At 37.6% G+C, this 18,414-nt stretch overlaps 2 protein-coding genes across 6 annotated transcripts in view; both read left to right on the plus strand.

Annotated features, from left to right (window-relative positions):
* AKAP7 (A-kinase anchoring protein 7) overlaps positions 1–18,414 on the plus strand; it is an 83,040-nt gene that overhangs the window by 59,062 nt on the left and 5,564 nt on the right. For 2 of the 5 annotated variants that reach the window (XR_015796129.1, XR_015796128.1), the window contains exon 8: positions 776–1,046. The exons of the other annotated variants lie outside the window; for them this stretch is intronic. The gene's annotated coding sequence lies outside the window, so the exon portion shown is untranslated. The remainder of the gene's footprint in view (positions 1–775; positions 1,047–18,414) is intronic. 5 annotated transcript variants of the gene reach the window in all.
* Positions 5,481–18,414, plus strand: part of ARG1 (arginase 1) — a 101,994-nt gene continuing 89,060 nt past the window's right edge. The window contains exon 1 of the mRNA XM_088140830.1: positions 5,481–5,700. The gene's annotated coding sequence lies outside the window, so the exon portion shown is untranslated. The remainder of the gene's footprint in view (positions 5,701–18,414) is intronic.

Genomic DNA, 18,414 nt, shown 5'->3' on the forward strand with positions numbered 1-18,414 from the left:
ATTAAAAAATGCCATCCTGCAGTGAAAAACGAGGAACTTTAGGGCCTGTTTCTGCTCGTAATTTAGAGGATTCAGCTCCAAAATGTATTATTAGATACAGTTAAATCCTTTGAGAATGATAGTTTACATTCTTGAGAAACCATAATACAGAGGTTTAACTTACTTCTGTCAATAGACCCTGGAAAAAGGGGAAAGGGGCTTTTCAAATAAGACAGGGTTTTTTGCTTTGATTTTTAACGTCCTTGCACATTAAAGTATTGCTTTAAGATCTGCTTTAGAATTCAAGTAATAGAATTGTTTATATCAGAATATAATACAGCTGGGGACATTCACTCGCAATGTCAGCTGGGTCAAAATGGTGGGTACTGTTGGGGTGATCAAATTCTCCCTCCCCCTGCATGTTAGAAGAGGCAAGGCTTCAACTGCCAGTTATGCCTCCCATTTTGATGCTGTTGACTCTGAAAACATCCCTGGATACAGCTCTATATTGATGGTTTGGCATTTATGTAACAATTCAGGCCTGTGACTTTTACTATCATATAGCTCTCTGTGCATTGTGCCACAAAAGCTGTGTGTACAGGAGGAAAAGGAGGCTTTCAGGAATACCAAGTAACTTCATAAAAAATGAACTTTGTACAGGAAAATCTTCAGGATGGCACCATCTGTTGTCTGAAGAGTTCCCAAGACTGAATCTGAAATAAATCTATTCTAATCCCTCTACAGATCTTTTTACATCTTTGTGTTATAGATATGTCTACCATGTTTATGTATACAGGTAGTCCTCGGTTAACGACCACTCATTCAGCAACCATTCGAAGTCATGACAGCACTGAACAAGTGGTACTTACAACCAGTTCTCAAAGTTCTGGCTGTCCCAGCACCCCCACAGTCATGTGATCGTGATCTGGGCACTTGGCAATCATCCATTTTCACACAACGGTTGCAGCATCCCATGGTCATGTGATTGCCATTTGTGACTTTTCCTGCCTGCTTCCCACAAGCAAAGTCAAGGGGGAAGCTGGCAGGGAAGGTTGCAAGTCACTCTGGTAAGTCTCCTGCACCTGGCAGCAGCCACCCCAAGCCCTGCTGTGTTCACGCAGTACTCACCCCTTGTGCACCTTTGTGTACCCTCCTGCACCCTGCAGCAGCCACCCCAAGTCCCACCACACTCGCACTATGCCTCTCTACCCCTCACACACTCCTGCGCACCCTCCCCCACCTGGCAGCAGACACTTCCAACTGACTTTGTTGGAAGCCGATAGGAAGTTGCGAGGAGGTCCTTGGTTAATAACCTGCAAACCCCACTTAATGATGGCAACAGGGACTGCCAGGATTGCTCTTGCTAAGTGACACAGTCACATGACATTGTGCTTTATGACTGCATTGCTTAGCGATGGAAATTCCAGTTCCAATTACTGTCGTTAATGGAGGACTACCTGTATAGGAAAAGAGTCCCCCACTGGGTTCATATATTGTACTAACCAATGATGTATAATAACTTGTTTGGCTTTGCCCTAGTGAAGTGTATGAATAAAATCACTGTATTTTATAAGCTATGGCTTATGGCTCAGGTTATTGCATGAACTCAGCCATTGTGGTTTATTCAGAAAATCATTGTTTAACCAATAATAGCTTAGTGTGATGAGAAAAGGAGGTCATTCTTTCTTTCCTCTCTCTGTGTGGATATACACACACATGCATACATAAAGATTAAAACTTTTTTTTTTGAAATCTCAAATCTATTATTTTTATAAAGGAATTGGTGGTGTGCAATAGTGTTCATATAAAAACACTGTACAAAATGGATGATTTTGTTTTGAAAATGTTACTGTAGTTTTAATGAACTAAATGTATGAGGAAATGAAGATTTCTAACAGGAAATTTGAACTCTAAGTAAATAGGGTCTGCATGTTTAAAGAGTTTTGTGATACAGAATCAATGGTATCTAAAAAGCAATGAAATCTTGGTTAATGAAGAAAATTCACAGAACAGGAAAAAGTATTTAATGCTCATAGCAGCTAGTCCAGGTGCAGAGTAGTGATATAACAATGGTCTTCAGATTCCAATATGAACAGAAAAAAGTATATGGGGTCCTTCACCTTCCTGGCTCTAGTATTTCATCTGTTTGTTTGTTCTTTTGAGTCTGAGTTAGCATTCAGCAACGTACATGTAAAACAAGTTGTCCGTTTTTCACTTGGCCCTCCTTTTGCCAGACCTACAGTACAAAAGGGAGGAAGGTGGTAACTGAAAAGGTAGCCATGGCCATGAGGAATTTTTATTTTATTTTACTGATAGATATCTATCCTAAAAAACAAGAACAAATATATTTACACTTAAGACAAACTAAAACAAAACAAAAATACTATAGAAATTAGAATGTCACTACAGGCTTCAGTTTTGTGCCTCTGATTTCAGTGACGCTGTTCAGAAGGGGCTTTAGAGCACTGTGGGATCCACAGCGTGTCCCTCCTGGCCTAAAAGGAATCATCTTCATGATGCAGATTGAGGACTGCATTGGAGAGATAGCGTCTTGCTTAAAGTTGCCAAGCGAGTTCAGGAAACTGATGTGATGTGTTAATAGGGATCAGACAGAAATTTGTTCAGCTCACATTTTAAAGCATACATTTCTAAATAGTATTTCTTGAATAAATTTGTATACAGAACTGCAGTTATGCTTTAATTTTTGCATCTTTCTGAGCTTTGTGGTACTATTCAAAAGAGACAAAAGACCAGAAGATTGCCTCACCAGCAATCATCACCCAGATAAGCAAAGGTCACCACCAGGCACACAATCAAGCAGTAAACAGATGCTAATCAAGGAACTCCCAGAGGAGCAAAAGAAAACCCCCACCCCCCACCACCACTGGCAGGGCATGCCACAGTATATAAATAGAGAGCAAACCCCATCCCATTCTAGCACTGAAGATGTTACCTACCCAGGTAATGAAACGTTTGCAAGAAAAGAACCAAGCTCAGAGAACCCCAAGGACTCCAGTCCTGAGCTATACATATTCGCCTCTATTGGTACTGTTCTTTAGTCAAAACTGAGCATAAATCTGTATACTTTAGCAAGAAAGTACACAATACTGTATATATTTTTTAAAAATAATGGACAAAAATACATTTTATTCAGGAAGTATGTATTTTAGGAAAAAGGGTATACTTATGAATTTTTATGCAGATTTTTAAAAATTGTAAACAAACATATGGAAGTATACTTAAAATGTTGTATAAAAACAGTGAAACTAAAATGAACAGATTTATCTATCGAAACCTGATTGTATGTTACATAATTTTGCATCACTGACAGAAGTTTGTTTTTTTTTTTTTTAGATTTTTAACCCACTTTTTTTTTCATATCCAACTCAAGGTGGCAAACATACCTAATACTCCTTTCTCCTCCTATTTTCCCCACAACAACCACCCTGTGAGGTGAGTTGGGCTGAGAGAGAGGGACTGATCCAAAGTCACCCAGGCAGTTTTTCATGCCTAAGGCGGGACTTGAACTCCCAGTCTCCTGCTTTCTAGCCTGGTGCTTTAACTACTAGACCAACTGGCTCCATCAAGTTTTATTAAATTCAGTGTGAGAATTTTTAGTCCCACATTTTTCTTCCTGCTGAAATTATTTGGAAATATTTCATTAGATATTCTTAGAAATCAACTATTAGTTGTCACTTATTTTCACTACAGTTGTAAAATAAAACAAAAAATCTACTTCTAGCATTTTCCCCAGTTGGTTTCCTTTATAAATTAATAGGGCATAAGTCCCCTGAAATGAAATGAAACTAGTTCCCACCAGACATATTTTCTTTTGCTTTAATGACAGGCTTTTACTTATGCCCTGTAGATGTGTGTTAAGTAGTCATGTTTAATTCATTTGTTCTTTAGAATATGGGTCATGTGCTTTTTTTTTTTTTTTTTTTGCATGTGATTTGACAGGCTGACAGTTTTGCTTAAGCAGGCTTTATTGCAAAATGTAGTCGAAGCTGTTCATATGCATGATACAGTTTTATAGTCCATCTTGCCATATCAGAATAATTTACAAGTACTATATACTATTTCCCTGAAAGTATCACGCTAGTATTTCCATGAAAGAACCTTCTGACTTCTGTCCCTGATAAGGCAGCAAAATGATCTTGGAACAATTCTCAGCTTTCTCAGGACAGGCCGTTCTGTTCACATTGTTTTAAAGAACAGTTGTGATTCAATATTTAAAAATAATACTCCTCTGCTTTTGTTTGTGGATGAAACTGCAAAGAAGAAATTCTTCTAGCAATTGGGTAGTAGTTGTTAAAGACACAGTAAGAGGTAGATAGAGGCCTATGACATACATGTCATCCTATGATGAGTGATTTTTTTTTCCTTCAAAATTTAATTCACTATTAAAGATCAAGAGAACCAGGGGTTTAGAATCACTCGTACCATCCCATTATCCCTGTCGCATTATGAGTTTAGGAGTTACCTTACCACTGTTTAAGATAAATCATAAGGGGAGCGCTAGAGGCTGCAGTGAAATGTTAACTGTTGTTTTGATATTGGTGGGAAATAATTGCTTTTGCTGGTATTTTGGGCTGCAAAGTCAAATTAGGCTCAGCCAGCCAGCATGGCACATGGTGAAAGATAAGACGAGCTATAGTTGCCGTGCAGACTATACAATCCCATAACAATCGCATACCTTGAGGCTGGCCAGCCCCTCTCCCAGATAAAATGATCAAAAGCGTATTCAGAGTGCTTGAGGGAGAAGCAGTTCTGCTAGGACAAGATCAAACAATAGGTGGCTCTTCAATGTTTGTCCTCATTACTTCAGTGTTTGAGGCTGCTTCTGTCTGTGGAGCACTTCTTCAGGGCACGTTCTCCCCTGCTGGGCATTTTCTCACTTCTGACGGCTTTTCCTCTATAATTAATTACATAAGCACAACAAAGCATCGCCAATCATGTAGTATTAGTTGAAGCCTAGCAGAATTTGATATTCTCCCTGACCTTAAAACTTGGGAAAAGAAGAAGAAAAAGGTACAGTATATACTTTAAATATTCCCTTTTTCTGGTTACATTCCTGCATCTTGGTAAGTTTAAGTGAGGTAGGAATATAAAATACAGGGGTTGTTTTAGCATTGAGAGGTACTGATGAAAAATGTTGTACTTCTTATATTTCTGCAAGTACTATAGCTTTTAAGGCATAGAAGGACAAGAGAAAAAAAAATCTGAGAAGGAAGCCCTGTCTGTAACATTGTCCCATCTCTAAGATTCATAGAAAGATTTTCAAACTAGCTATTAATATATGCCAGCTCTTAATGGTGACAGAGTACTGTATCTTGATATTCTGAATTCCCGTGCAAAGTAATGGTGAAATGTGTGAAGCATCTGTGTGTGTGTTTGTAAAATAGTGTCACTGTAAACCCCTCCAGAGGGTAAAAATACTTTTCCTTCTCTACACCTATCGGTGCTGAGGACAAGGAGGCGGAGCCTTTCTCATTCTTCATAGCACACAGCTCGCCTGCGTTCCCTTTCCCTCCCCTCCGCGTGTGTGTGCCTTTCTGTGTTCCTCTGAGTATAATGAACAGTTTTCCTTCAGAGTCGAGATCAACATCCAGTTCACAGTTTGGGGTGGTGTACACTGAGAGGACAAGGAAGAAAGCCAAACAGTAAATATCATGGGCCAGCTGTGCTGTTATCCTTTTGGGAGAGAGGAGGAAAAAATCAGTAAGTCTGATTGTTTTGTGCAGTGCCTGGAATCAATACTGGGTGCAGCTATTTTAGAATGTAGTTTATTGCTCAGAAAAGACCGCTATATGCATTTGGGGTGGGGGTCCTTCTCACTCACACTTTGAATTATATATTGTGGTTCAAAGGAGCGCGGGTAAGTAGAAATTGAACATATATCTGTATGCTTATATACATAGTGAATAAATTTCTTAGGCAGGGAAACAAATTATATCTGTAACTCTGAATTATGGATGGTTATTCTATTAGTGCATATAATTAAATACGACATCTGAACATCAGGGTGTGTATTTGTTTAACTTATCAGATGTACCCTATCAGATAGGGCAGTGTTGCCATGCTAAAGTCTAATTCCAATTGAAGGCAGTGCTTACTAGCAAAATGTAACAGACATGGAGGACCAAACAGCCAGATGATTTGTTGCTGTTGTAATTAAAAATAGGAAAATGATTGTCTAGTACTTTTGTTATAAAGCATTGCACCTCGTCAAAGAGAGTCTTCTTTTCTGAACAGCTGCCAGGCACGTTTCTAGTTTTATTCAGATTGCAGAAAAGGCACTGCAACAGATATATTTTATTAACATATTTTATAATAATCATTTCACTTGAATGTTCATTTTTTTAATTATGTGTTTTAGAATAGTTTGTGTAGCAGCATTCAAACAATGTGTGCTGTCAAACTTCCTGTCAGAAAACTGAGATACCTGTCATATTATCTCAAATTTAGTTTTAATAGGGATTATATAGGGAGATTGTTTTTTAATGTTGCATTTTTTATTTTGCATTTCATTTCCATTTTTGCTATAGGTAACCTTAATGATAAACTCTGCAGTTGTATATACGTAGCCTTGTCCATTCAGTGGAATTTCCAAATAAACTGGTATAAGATTATCATATTAGCTGAACAATAATATTAGTCATGTGTAGCTGTGGCACACCCATGATTTTGTCACTTCAGTGCCTAATTCTTGATTTTGAGTAATCTTTAATTAATGCAACTCCTCCTTCCCATTACTATAAATGAAGTAAAATGTAATAGAGTACAAAAATAGAGTCTAAGATTTTATAAGGACTCAGTTGGATGGAGATCCTAAGTAGTTCCTGAGAAATGTAATTGAGAGGTACAGGGTAAGAGCCAGGTTTAAAATAAGAGGAAGTGGGCAGAAACATTGCTGAAATAATTGGCAGCATCTTGAAATCAAGAAAGAGGGGTAGGATGAAATAATGTGTCCCAAAGAAATATTGTATTATGCCAGAAAGTCATGGAACAAGTGAAATGAAATAAAGAGGCAAATAAATCAGGACTGGCCTGATTTATTGGCCAGAGAAAAATATATAGAAACTTAGATGATAACTAGGTAAATGCAGATATCTGATCCACTTCATTATGGCTCACTTTCAAATATTAGTCGGTTCTTCCTTATATAATGGAAATTGTTTTTTAAAATCTACAATTATTGACATGCTAACCTTCAAAGTGCCAGTATTTTGTTAATCCCTTTGACTGATAAACTTTTTTAGTATATCCTTTCTCCAGATAGCTGTTTTCTTAGCCAAGAAATAGTTTAAGAGGGATATTAGTGGTCTCCATGAATTCTGAGCTTAACTGAATCAGAATGGATTCCATCTTGGAATACAAGTTTGTAGGATCATGATATAATGCATATGAGGTATGTTATAAACTTTGATTTGCTACATAGGGGAGCTGTCAGGTAGGCTGTGTGGTATGGTTATAATACAATATTTGTTCTTCAAAATAGCTTCCAAATTTATTTTTAATATACATCATTTTTTTGTTTTTAGGTAATAGAGCAATGAACATAATTATACTTTTTTTTTTTAGAAAAAATAATTTCCACTTTTAACATTTATTGCAATTATAAAGCAACCAAGGACCTTGAGATTCCTTTTCAACCACTTCTTTCTTGGTAGTCATTATTTATGCAGTATAAACAATAATGAATATATTTGGAACATATAACTTCACATACTTAAACTTTTAACTCTTAAATGTAATTAGGCCAAGGACTGAAATCTCAATAAGATTTTTCTGGATTACCCAATTGGGGTCATTAATTATATACACACAAATGCAAAGGAAGTTGAATTATGAAGTACAAATGAAGCAATAGCTTTCATCAGCTATCTTTGATCTGTAGCTAAGATGCTTTGGTTAAGATTGTAGGTCAACATGATTGCTGCCCCCCATACTAAAAAATAAATCTTATATACAGGAAAGTAATCAGCTAGAGAGAAAGCATACTCAGTTGCATAAGGTTTAATCCGGAATTTGAAAATACAGATCCCAATAACACATTTAACATCTTTGTAGACTAGCCCAATATTAGGGCATCAGTGTAGATACATACCAGTCAGAAACATGAGGTTGGAATTTGCAATTGATAACAGTTTCTGGAACAGGTTTATGGAAGAGGCAAAATAAAGAATGTGCAGATGAAATTATTGGTGGCGTAGATGAGCTGATTTAAGTCAAAATCCCAAAGTTGCTTTGTTTATTTTTACAGATACCCTCTTGGAGGCAGGAGCCAAGAGGTTAGGTAGCCAAATACATCTCAATTGCATCTAGTTTTAGATCACTTTGCTAGAACAAATATCCCCAGCATTAACAGGCTAATAGGATGATGAAATGCAAATAGAAGTACAGTATGTAGAGACAAAGGAATGCCTGTGGATCCATGGTCATCACATATATCCTGGTTGATTAAGCAGGACTGACTCAGACTAGTATTTGGATGGGAGTTCCAGGGCTGAAGGCTAGATTGAGAAATTAAAGAGACATCCTAGAAGGAGATAACAAACTACTTCTGTGATATTGCCAAGAAAATTGAATGGATGCAGTCAGCTTATTGAGTTTGACATGAGGCTATCTTTAGTTTTTATAAGAGTGGATTCTCCATCTGCTTATCTGGGCAGAAATATTACATATGCATGTATGTGAGACAAGATGCATGTGATGGAAGAGTTCTGTAGATTTACAGCCCTGGCTGATTGAATTTACCACATTACACCAGCCATGCAATTTGCTACTTCTGAAGGAAGCTTTTTTCGGTGGTAGAAAGAACATAGCACAATTTGGAATTGGGTGATGCTGTTCTCTCCAACCAGCTGGTGCCTGGGGGTGGAGGGGGAGGAATTAAATGAGCTCATTATGATACTAGTTTTCTTATGTCATAATGAAATTAGTATCCTAAACTTTTTACATGTGCTTTTAAAACCTAAAATTTGTAACAGAAGTTAGAATGAAAGGGGGATGAGGGGAAAATGATAGAACCACTTAATGTTACATGGTACCTAAAGATAAAGTACAATAGTATGAAAAATACGTGATGTTTACATTAAATATACAACCACTATGTAGCATTTGCACCACACACTGTTGTTATCCTGATTCCTCTTTTGAGCGGGATATCTTGGAAGCTATTCCTCTTGTTCTGAGTCTTGCACAGAAGGTGGGAACATTTACAGCCTGTCTAGAAGGAGGTACTAATTTTTAAACATAGTAATTGATATTCATGCCTTTAGGCCAAATGTTATAAATGAGGAAGGTTTTACAACAACTTTATTAGCTGTACAACAAAGTTCATCATGGAAGAACCACTCTGCAGTGCACAAAAATGGTATACATACTCTCCCTCCTTCCAGCAGACTGCTTAGTTTTCTTCATAGTGTGCTACAGAAGATTGTAGCCTCAAAACCATCTGCCTAGCTGTTGCTTCCAGGCAGAATAATGAACTTAATTATCAAAACTTAATCAGAGTAGAACCACTGAAGTTAGTATGATTTAAGTTACCATGAATAACTTAAATTCCATTAGGTTGAAGATATATGTTATATATTGAATATTATATATTGAATGCAATAGTGGAGAATATATGTATTGTCAACATATGTTGCAATGGGTCCTGATTGCTTTATAGAAAGGATCAAACCAACCAAGGAACATATATCTTTAGTATATGTGAGAGCTGACAGAATAACTCCTCTATGTTTAGTTTCAGAATTCAAGGAGAGGGAAAAAAGAAATGTGATGTAGCTCTCTTTATCATGCCATGACTATGGGATTCCCATGGGCATCTGGCTGGTCACTTTAGAAGACAAAGTGCCCAATTAGATGAAACATTTGTTACACAGACTCCAGGAGGGAAGGAAGCCACTTGGCGTGTATTTTGCACAAGTGTGTCCATTAATGCTAAAAAGGATTTTTTTATAGCTAAAGATGACATAATATCCCAGGATGGCAATAGATAAAAGATGGTAGTTTCATTGAAAGTTCTAGTATGACTTAATAAAATAGAAGAGGAACAATTCCTTCAAAATGGAAAATAACTTGCTTCAACTTAAGTCTTTGAATTATTTGGTCTGTTTATGATTTATTCATCATTACAAGGCCATGTATATAAGCAATGTCATAAAAACTACTCAGTGAAAGTTTCCCAGCTATTATATCTCTCAAGGCTTTTCACTGTTTCTCATATCATTAGATTAAAAGGTCTTCTTAATGAAGTTCAAGAAGAATAGAATGTACCATGTTTCTCTATTTTTTTTTAAACAGAAACCAGGTGAATATTTCTGAGACTTTATACATTTTTATGAGGGATTTAAAAGATTATAAATTTGAATAACATAAAGTAGGGGTATGAAAACTATGGCCCAAGGGCTGTATTTGGCCTGCCAGTATTTTTTGGTTACTCCTAAAGCTTGCCAGAATAGTGGAGCCAAAAATATGGAGCCTTTTTTCCTCTTTGGGTGTGCATATGGGTTTTTAAGAGGGTGAAATGCTTTAAGGCATCCATTTTACCTCTTAAAACTCCTGAATTCCCTGATATAAATCTCTTTGCTCTGAGAGGGAAGGGGGAGAAAAAACCCAAGCAATTTCTGTAAGCAATCTGTCCTGTGCCTGACCCATCCCCCCCTCCGAGCGGAGAGCTTGGAGAGGAGGGGATTACAAAAGAGTAAGCAGGCTCACAATGGGGAATACACCAGGCTGTTTTCAAAGTGCGCTCACGGCTGCTGGTACCAGCACATTGCTTTTGATGTGTATTCCCATTCTGTTTCTGCTTACTCTCTTCTAATCCTTTCCTTTCCAATGAATGTAAATACAAACATTAACACCCTTCTTGCTAATTATCCCAGCGCTGCCAGGGTGAGCATCCCAAAGGGCAGGAGAGTGGGGGAAAGGAAAGCACAGTTGCAGTCATGTGATTTCTCACTTACTAATTGCTTCACTTAGCAATGGAGTTGGAAGTCCCAATTGTGGTCACTAAACAAGGACTACCTGTAATAACATTGTTCCACAAGTTGCACTGGATCCCAGTAAACTTCCAGGTGAAATTCAAGTTATTGGTAACCATATATAAAGTCCTTCATGGCATAGGGCCAGGTAACTTGTGGGACCGCCTATCTCCAATTGGCTCTGCTCATCCTATGAGATCTGACAGGGTGGACATGCACAATGTCTCCTCTATTAATATCATCTGGCAGGACCCAGGAGGCATGTTTCCTCTGTCATGACACCTGCCCTCTGGAGCAGCATCACCCTGGAAATTTGGATGGCCCCAATCCTGTTGGCCTTCCATAAGGCCTTGAAGGCCTGGTTTTCTAGGCATTGGAGCAGGATGATGGTTTGAAATTGAATCATTATGGGTTGGCCTCAGTTATGTTTTATTTTGTGTTGTTGTTTTCCTTGTTGGTTCTGCTTTTGGGTTTAATCTGGGTTAAGTTGCAAACCAAAGACTGACCACCAGCCTCATTTCCCTAGTCTATCACAATTTATTTTGTTGTAAATATAATAGTTTCCTTATATTTTGCTGAGCTTCTCCACCAAAATTGCAGAGGATTAGAGAGGTAACAAACAAGAATGGTATTATTAAAATCAGGACTGATTTTTTGTGGTTTAATACTTTATCTCTTCCCATGTCAAACTGTCATATTTAAAATATCACCTTCATATGCAAACTGTCTTCAGTAGACCATAGGGCAGTCCTTGTTCTCTGGTCTTCTTTTAAAATATATTACAGTGAATATAGTTAAATTCTAGGAAAATCAAGATTTTCCTTTTGAAACTTGATGTTGGCTTGAACACTTAGAACAGTAAGATAGGCTAACATGCAATAAAACAGTAAGAAACAATAGTATCATTACCTAAAAACCCGTTTGTCATAGTTAGCTCCTGATTATTGGCTTTAAGTTGGGTGCTGAAGATGATGTGACAGTGCATATATTTAGATGCAGACCTGTTTATTCAGCTGCACAGTACCCAAGAATTTAAGAGATACCATACTAGAACAAACTAAAGGCCCATTTAATGCAGACTTCTGCTCCCACAATGTTAGTCATATGCCTGTGAACAGCTTATGAATTGAATGTACAGTAAATATAGCTAGCACCATCCCCAGCAGCTAATATTGAGAGATGTAGTACCTTTGATATAGAGGGTAATATATAAACATCATAGTAATAGCCATTGATAGGTAATATTTCTATTAATTCATCTGTGTGCCTTTTAAAAGCATCTAAGGTAATGAATCTAACTTAAAGTTATGCGCTTTATGAAGAATTGCTTATTTTTATCTCCAAGCAGTCAGTTTCACTGGGTTACCATGGGTTGTAATATTATGAAGAGAAAAATGTCTCCCTCTCTACTTTTTATTTATTTATTTTTGAGATGCAGTTATCAGAACGGTACACAATGTTTCTGGAATGGTTGCAATGTAGATTATATAAGGCAACATGGCCCTGGCAGTTTATTTCCAGTTCTTTTCTAATTATCTTCACTTCTCACTCAGACAACACATTTAACTTGGTTATTGAAGTAACCTGTTAACCATTTTCTGGGATTATATAATGGTTGACACAATTTGCTAAGCCACAAAAAAGCACTTGTGTTAAAACTATGCAACCCATTGGTCTTTGAGTGACCCAGTTAAATGTATTGCTTTTTTCCCCCCTTATCATATAGTTATAAATCTCGACACATTGTATTGTTTCAATACAGTGATGTTTGTATGATATCATTAGAGATTATTAACATTTTATTTTTTAGATAGCTTAAAGTATTGAAAATAGAGAAAGGAAAGAAAAACGTCTATCAATATTAATTACAATTTAGGATGTCAATATTACAAGCATAAAATTATTTGGTGTTTTCATCCAAAGTTAAATAGAACATTTAAAAAAGGAACCACTGCAACTCACATCAAGGTATTGGTTATATGATACTGGTTTTGATCATAAGCTAATTACTTAATATTAAAATCTCCATTGTATTGTTACTATATGTATATGTATATACTGTATATAATATGTTGATAAAAAGAAAAAAAAAGATTGAAGAAGCAAATTAAACAAAATTAAAATACCTAAAAAGTAGAAAAAAGAAAGAAAAAGTAAAATAATAATAAAAAGAACTATTGGCTTCTGACTCCCCCCTTTTTATACACTTGCTAATTTGCAATACTTGTGACATTCAGGCCCCCTTAAAAGCAGACTATAAGTGGTTATACTTACCATGCTGCATGACTAGTTAAATGTTTTGCTGATCCCCAACTCCAGAACATTTATAAACAAATTAAAAACAAAACAAAACACCAGTACATAAGAAATTCTTGGAGGAACTATGCTGATTACATCCCCCTACTGGGTGGGTGGGGGGAATCAATTTATTCCTTTCTCTGCTTTCTGTTTGGATCTCCTATCCTACAGCTGATAGCTTCTTAGTGGAATCCAGCCACAGACTCAATCCTGATTTATTATAGGGGGGTGCTCCATTGTTGTATGGCATAGGCAAGAGATAGGAGAAAAGTTGGCTAAGCCAGGAAAAAAGGAAGCTCCTGACCCTCCATAAAGGATAATCTGGAGACCAAATAAATGCTAGGTGAGCAGCAAACAGGGGCGGGGGGGGAGGTGAATATCACCTGGACTACAGGCTACATACCTTCAGTTTGCTTCATTAGGCTGTATATGAGATTGTGTCCTCCTGCTACTCAGAAAAAAGATGGTAAAAGAGGCCATTAGATTGATATTGTAAATAATGACAGAAAAAATTCTCTTATTTATTTAATCAATTTATGTGGCCATCCATCTCAACAAATGACTCTGGGCAGCAAACAGTGTTAAAACACACACACACACACACACATACTAAAATACACAGCAGCCAAGAAAACCACAACAAATGTTATCATGTATATACTCATCCATATATTTTTGGTAAGGAAAACTGTCCAAATAAGCACTGTCTACCAAATCGCGCCATCCACATGCTTATTAACATTTTTCCAGTATTCAAAGAATGTAATAATGCAGTAGGTTATTAACCTTATTAACAGGTGGAAAAACCATGTTAATTATTCTTCAGCAAGTATTGTCCATTTTTATATGCTTGGTAATTCATCATGGCTTCTTCTGATATAAGTAGCATGTGACTGATTACCTGTATTCCCCTCAATCTCGTCTTAAAACCTGATGTTAAACTGACCGCTTTCCAGCCTTCTTTGACAGAAGCCAATCTCAGGGTCCTATTACATATTTTTATTAAAATAATAGCAACTTCATATTTCAGAGATTTTTTCTTTTTTTCAAATAATTTTATTAAGAGTTTTGAATAAAACAGTAAAAGATAGTACAAACTAGAAGGAAAAAAGAAATAAAAAAATGCAAGAAAAAAATGTATTAACCCCCCCTCCCCCAGAAAGCAGCTTCTCACCCTCATCATGGCAAGTATAAACAATTCCTGATCTCTTCACCTCTTCTTAGCTAACAAATATAAAACTCTTCATCCCATAACCAATTTCTTAACAGCAGGCAAATCAAATAAGTACTGTCTTCTTCAATCCAGTTACCAGCAAAAGAGCCAAACAAAGCTCTAAGATGTATTGTCGAAGGCTTTCACTGCTGGAATATGATGGCTGGTGTGGGTCTTCCGGGCTGTGTGGACATGTTCTGGAAGTTTTGTTTCCTAACGTTTCGCCAGCATCTGTGACTGGCATCTTCAGAGGGCAGGAGCACAGACAGGAGCAATTCTCTCTGTGCCCAGGATAATGTGACCCTTTTGTGGGTATTTAGAGAGATCAGCGAGGGTGCCTGAAGGGGGTGGGGGGTGGGGGGGTTTGGGTTAACGAGTGGCTGGTTGTTTTGGTGTCACCATATGTGTGTATCTTCCTGGGGGTTAGGCAGGGTTTTCAGCAAAAGACAAAAGGGATCCCCTCACCGCCACAGGAGTATACCACATACCATGCAGCTGCAGGCAAGTATACATCAGAACCACAGTATCCATACCAGGATAAAAGAACACGAAAGACATTGCAGACTGCAGCAACCAGAAAAATCTGCAGTAGCTGAACATGCCCTCAAGCACACTGGACACAAAATCCTATTTGAAAACACAGAGATACTGGACAACACCAACAGCCACTATACCAGGCTATACTTAAGCCATTGAGATTCACAAACACCAGCACAGTTTCAATAAAAAAGAGGAGAGTCTAAAAATCAACAAAACCTGGCTACCAATCCTGAAAAATACAGCCTGCAAAAGGTCAACGAACTCAGCTCAACCACCAGGACGCGTGAACAATTCACACAATGAACATGCTAATCACCCTCAGCAGCCACTCGTTAACAACTCAATAAAAAAAAGCCTGCCTAACCCTCAGGAAGATACCCACATATGCTGACACCAAAACAAGCAGCCACTCGTTAACTCAACCCCCACAATCCCCCCTTCAGGCACCCTCGCTGATCTCTCTAAATACCCACAAAAGGGTCACATCATCCTGGGCACAGAGAGAACTGCTCCTGTCTGTGCTCCTGCCCTCTGAAGATGCCGGTCACAGATGCTGGCGAAACGTTAGGAAACAAAACTTCCAGAACACGGCCACACAGCCCGGAAGGCCCACCCCAGCCACCAAAGCTCTAAGATTTTAACATTAATAGATATAAAACTCAATATTCCACACTTAACTATAACAAAATCCCACTTAAAAGGCATAAAATGGTCCCAATATCTTAATATAAACAAAATTAAAAAATCCAAGTTTAACATGACAAAAAGAGACCATTTCTCCTTTACAAAAGACGAGCTCCAATACGATGTTCCAAATAACTTACCCATTCAAATACACATTCCAAGAGGGTTTTTTTCCAAAGTTGTTGAATGAGCACCATCTGGATCTGCCATTTATTCTTTTCAGTTTGTCAATATCGAGCAGTTTCCCTTCATATGCACTACAGGTTCTTTGATCCAGTGGAGAGTTTGTGATCAGAAAGGAGAGAGGTAGTTTTACCGATATTCTCTTATCCTCTCCTCCCCTCAAATTTAGGAAGGAGATTTGGGAAATATTCCAGAACAGTGTGGAAGGTGACCTAGAAGTAGTTTCCAAAAATCATCTCCCTCTATTTTCTTTTCACACATGGCAACCTCTTTTGGATTATAGCACCTTTCTTGAGTGGAAGGACAAGATTGAGCATAGTCCCTTGTAATGATAAGAGGAACCAATGTTCCTATTGATAGGGGACAATCATTCAGGAACACCAGCAGAAAATTGAAACTTAGGGAAGCAGCCATATGCCTATCTCCTTTAGCATCTCAAAATATAACAACAGTAATATTACTGTCCTTGTGTCAGGTTTAGCCCAGGGAACTACAGGAGAGCATGCAGATTCAATCCAGCAAGGTTTATTAGCTACAACCTCTATCAAGAATCTTCCCAGACTGGAACCAGTTCCCAGGGTCAGTCAGTAAACACAGCCTGCATTCCTCAGGGAGGTGCCAGTCTCATCTCTTCCCTGCCCTTTGGGAGATGAAAGAGGATTCTTCACTCCCCGATTCTGGCCTCCATAATTCCAGTCCATCACACCTTGCCCACTATTTCTCAGACTTGGTTTTAGATGCAAGTAACATTTTCAGTCCATTAGTAATGAGTTGCTCAGGAGCAAAAAAGCAGTTTTGCTTTAAAAATGAAAGTTTAACAATAGTGTTAGTTTCATAGCAAAATATAAATTGACTGCATTCAATCAGGTTGTAGATTTATAAACTACACTTTGGTAGGAAAATATATGATTAAGCAGCTAGGGCATATTATATATTCATTTTTTTAAAAAGCACTTCCACATTGCCAGCATTTCCATTTCACTGTTCCTCACAAAGCAGTTTCAGGTTGGCCTACTGTATATTTCTACTAACCTTGAAAAACCAAGAACACCATGAGTCAGTCAGGACTTACCACCCTCTCCTCCAGCTAACCAATAAGCATACATCACCCAATCTATGTTCTGTCCCCAGATCTACCACCATTTAACAAATATCCTCTCATGCTCACTCCACAAAATAAAATAAATTGTTAACACCATGTTTTTTGTACATCTCTTTGTATAAATTCATTTGGCATTTTTCAAAAGAATTTGAGAAATAGCAGTAATGGGAAGCTATAATCAAAAAAGGCACTGCAATCTTTCAGTGGCTTTCTAGCATGTTATTTGCATTTAAAACCTCTGTGAGTTATGTGGGTGAAAGAATAGCAAGTCATCACTTTTTCTGATGCTTTTCCCAATACTTGGACCACAATTGCATGTTGGCTGGATAAGGTGAAAAAGGAGGAAGAAAAGGAAGAATTAGGTTTTAGGAACCTGAATCTCTATGGGAGGAGAGTAATAGGTAGCTTGAACCCAAGAGCAATAGGAGGGGTGAGGAAAGATTTCTCACCAGTAGGAAAACTGACAATGTTTGCAGAATTGCAGTGATTCAAAGAAAAATACTAGTCTTGCTCCAATTTCCAACTTTTATGATCAGTGAGGTATGGAGCCAGTCCAAGAGTGGTGTAAAACATAGGTGTGGAAATGCCTTATAAAGTACATTGGACTTAAATATGAAACAAATAAGATTTCAAGTTAGGAATTTTGTGTAACTTTGACTTGCCATTTCAATTTACAAATTATTTGGGTAAACATTGCACAACTAGAAAATAAAGGATTTTTCTGGAGGATAAGCTCTATAGAATTTCATTCCTTTTTAAAGGTATTTATTATATTTTTGGTTATTACTTCTTAGATGGCCTTCCAATAGACTCTCATCAGGCTTTCACAATTTCGCAACTTTGACAAGACTATAACACAGATTAGTCCTAAATTGCACCAAGTTTTATATTTTAAGTTCTTGTAATAAGATGATTTTCAAAGTATAAGCTGAGACTTTTGGTAGTTGTTGGATCATGAATATTCTTAAGTGCAAAATAGGTAAATAGAATAGCCAGAATTCATGGAAGAAGAGAAAGCAAGGTAGGGTGGTTTAAGATTCAGGCAAAGAACTGAGGAAGAATTTGTAGCTGTCAGCCCCACTATGTAGATCAAACCAAAAAATCAACTCTACAAGAAGGCTCAAACTGCTTTTATTATTGGCTATAGTAGCAGAATCTTGCAAGTTTGTGCTTTATCCCCCCCTCCCCCCGCTCCCACCAGCCTACTTGTGTGAATTAGGCAGGTGTCTGTCTGAGTTGCTTATGCATACCTTTTTCTTGTGTTAGACTTAAGCCATGTTTTTGCCCTTTTCACTTTGGTAATAGATCTGGCCTATCTCTGTCAAGGTCTTCTTCCTTACTGTCTATAGTAGCAGGCTCTTCTGCTTCCTTCTGAAGGGTTTGCAGAGGGTCTGGAACCAAAGGAAGCAAGAACACCCCCA

The sequence above is a fragment of the Python bivittatus genome, unplaced genomic scaffold (assembly GCF_059951505.1).
Source record: "Python bivittatus isolate LINGU-HERP-01145 unplaced genomic scaffold, Pbiv_v1 ctg000020_np1212, whole genome shotgun sequence".
NCBI classification, from domain to species: Eukaryota; Metazoa; Chordata; class Lepidosauria; order Squamata; family Pythonidae; genus Python; species Python bivittatus.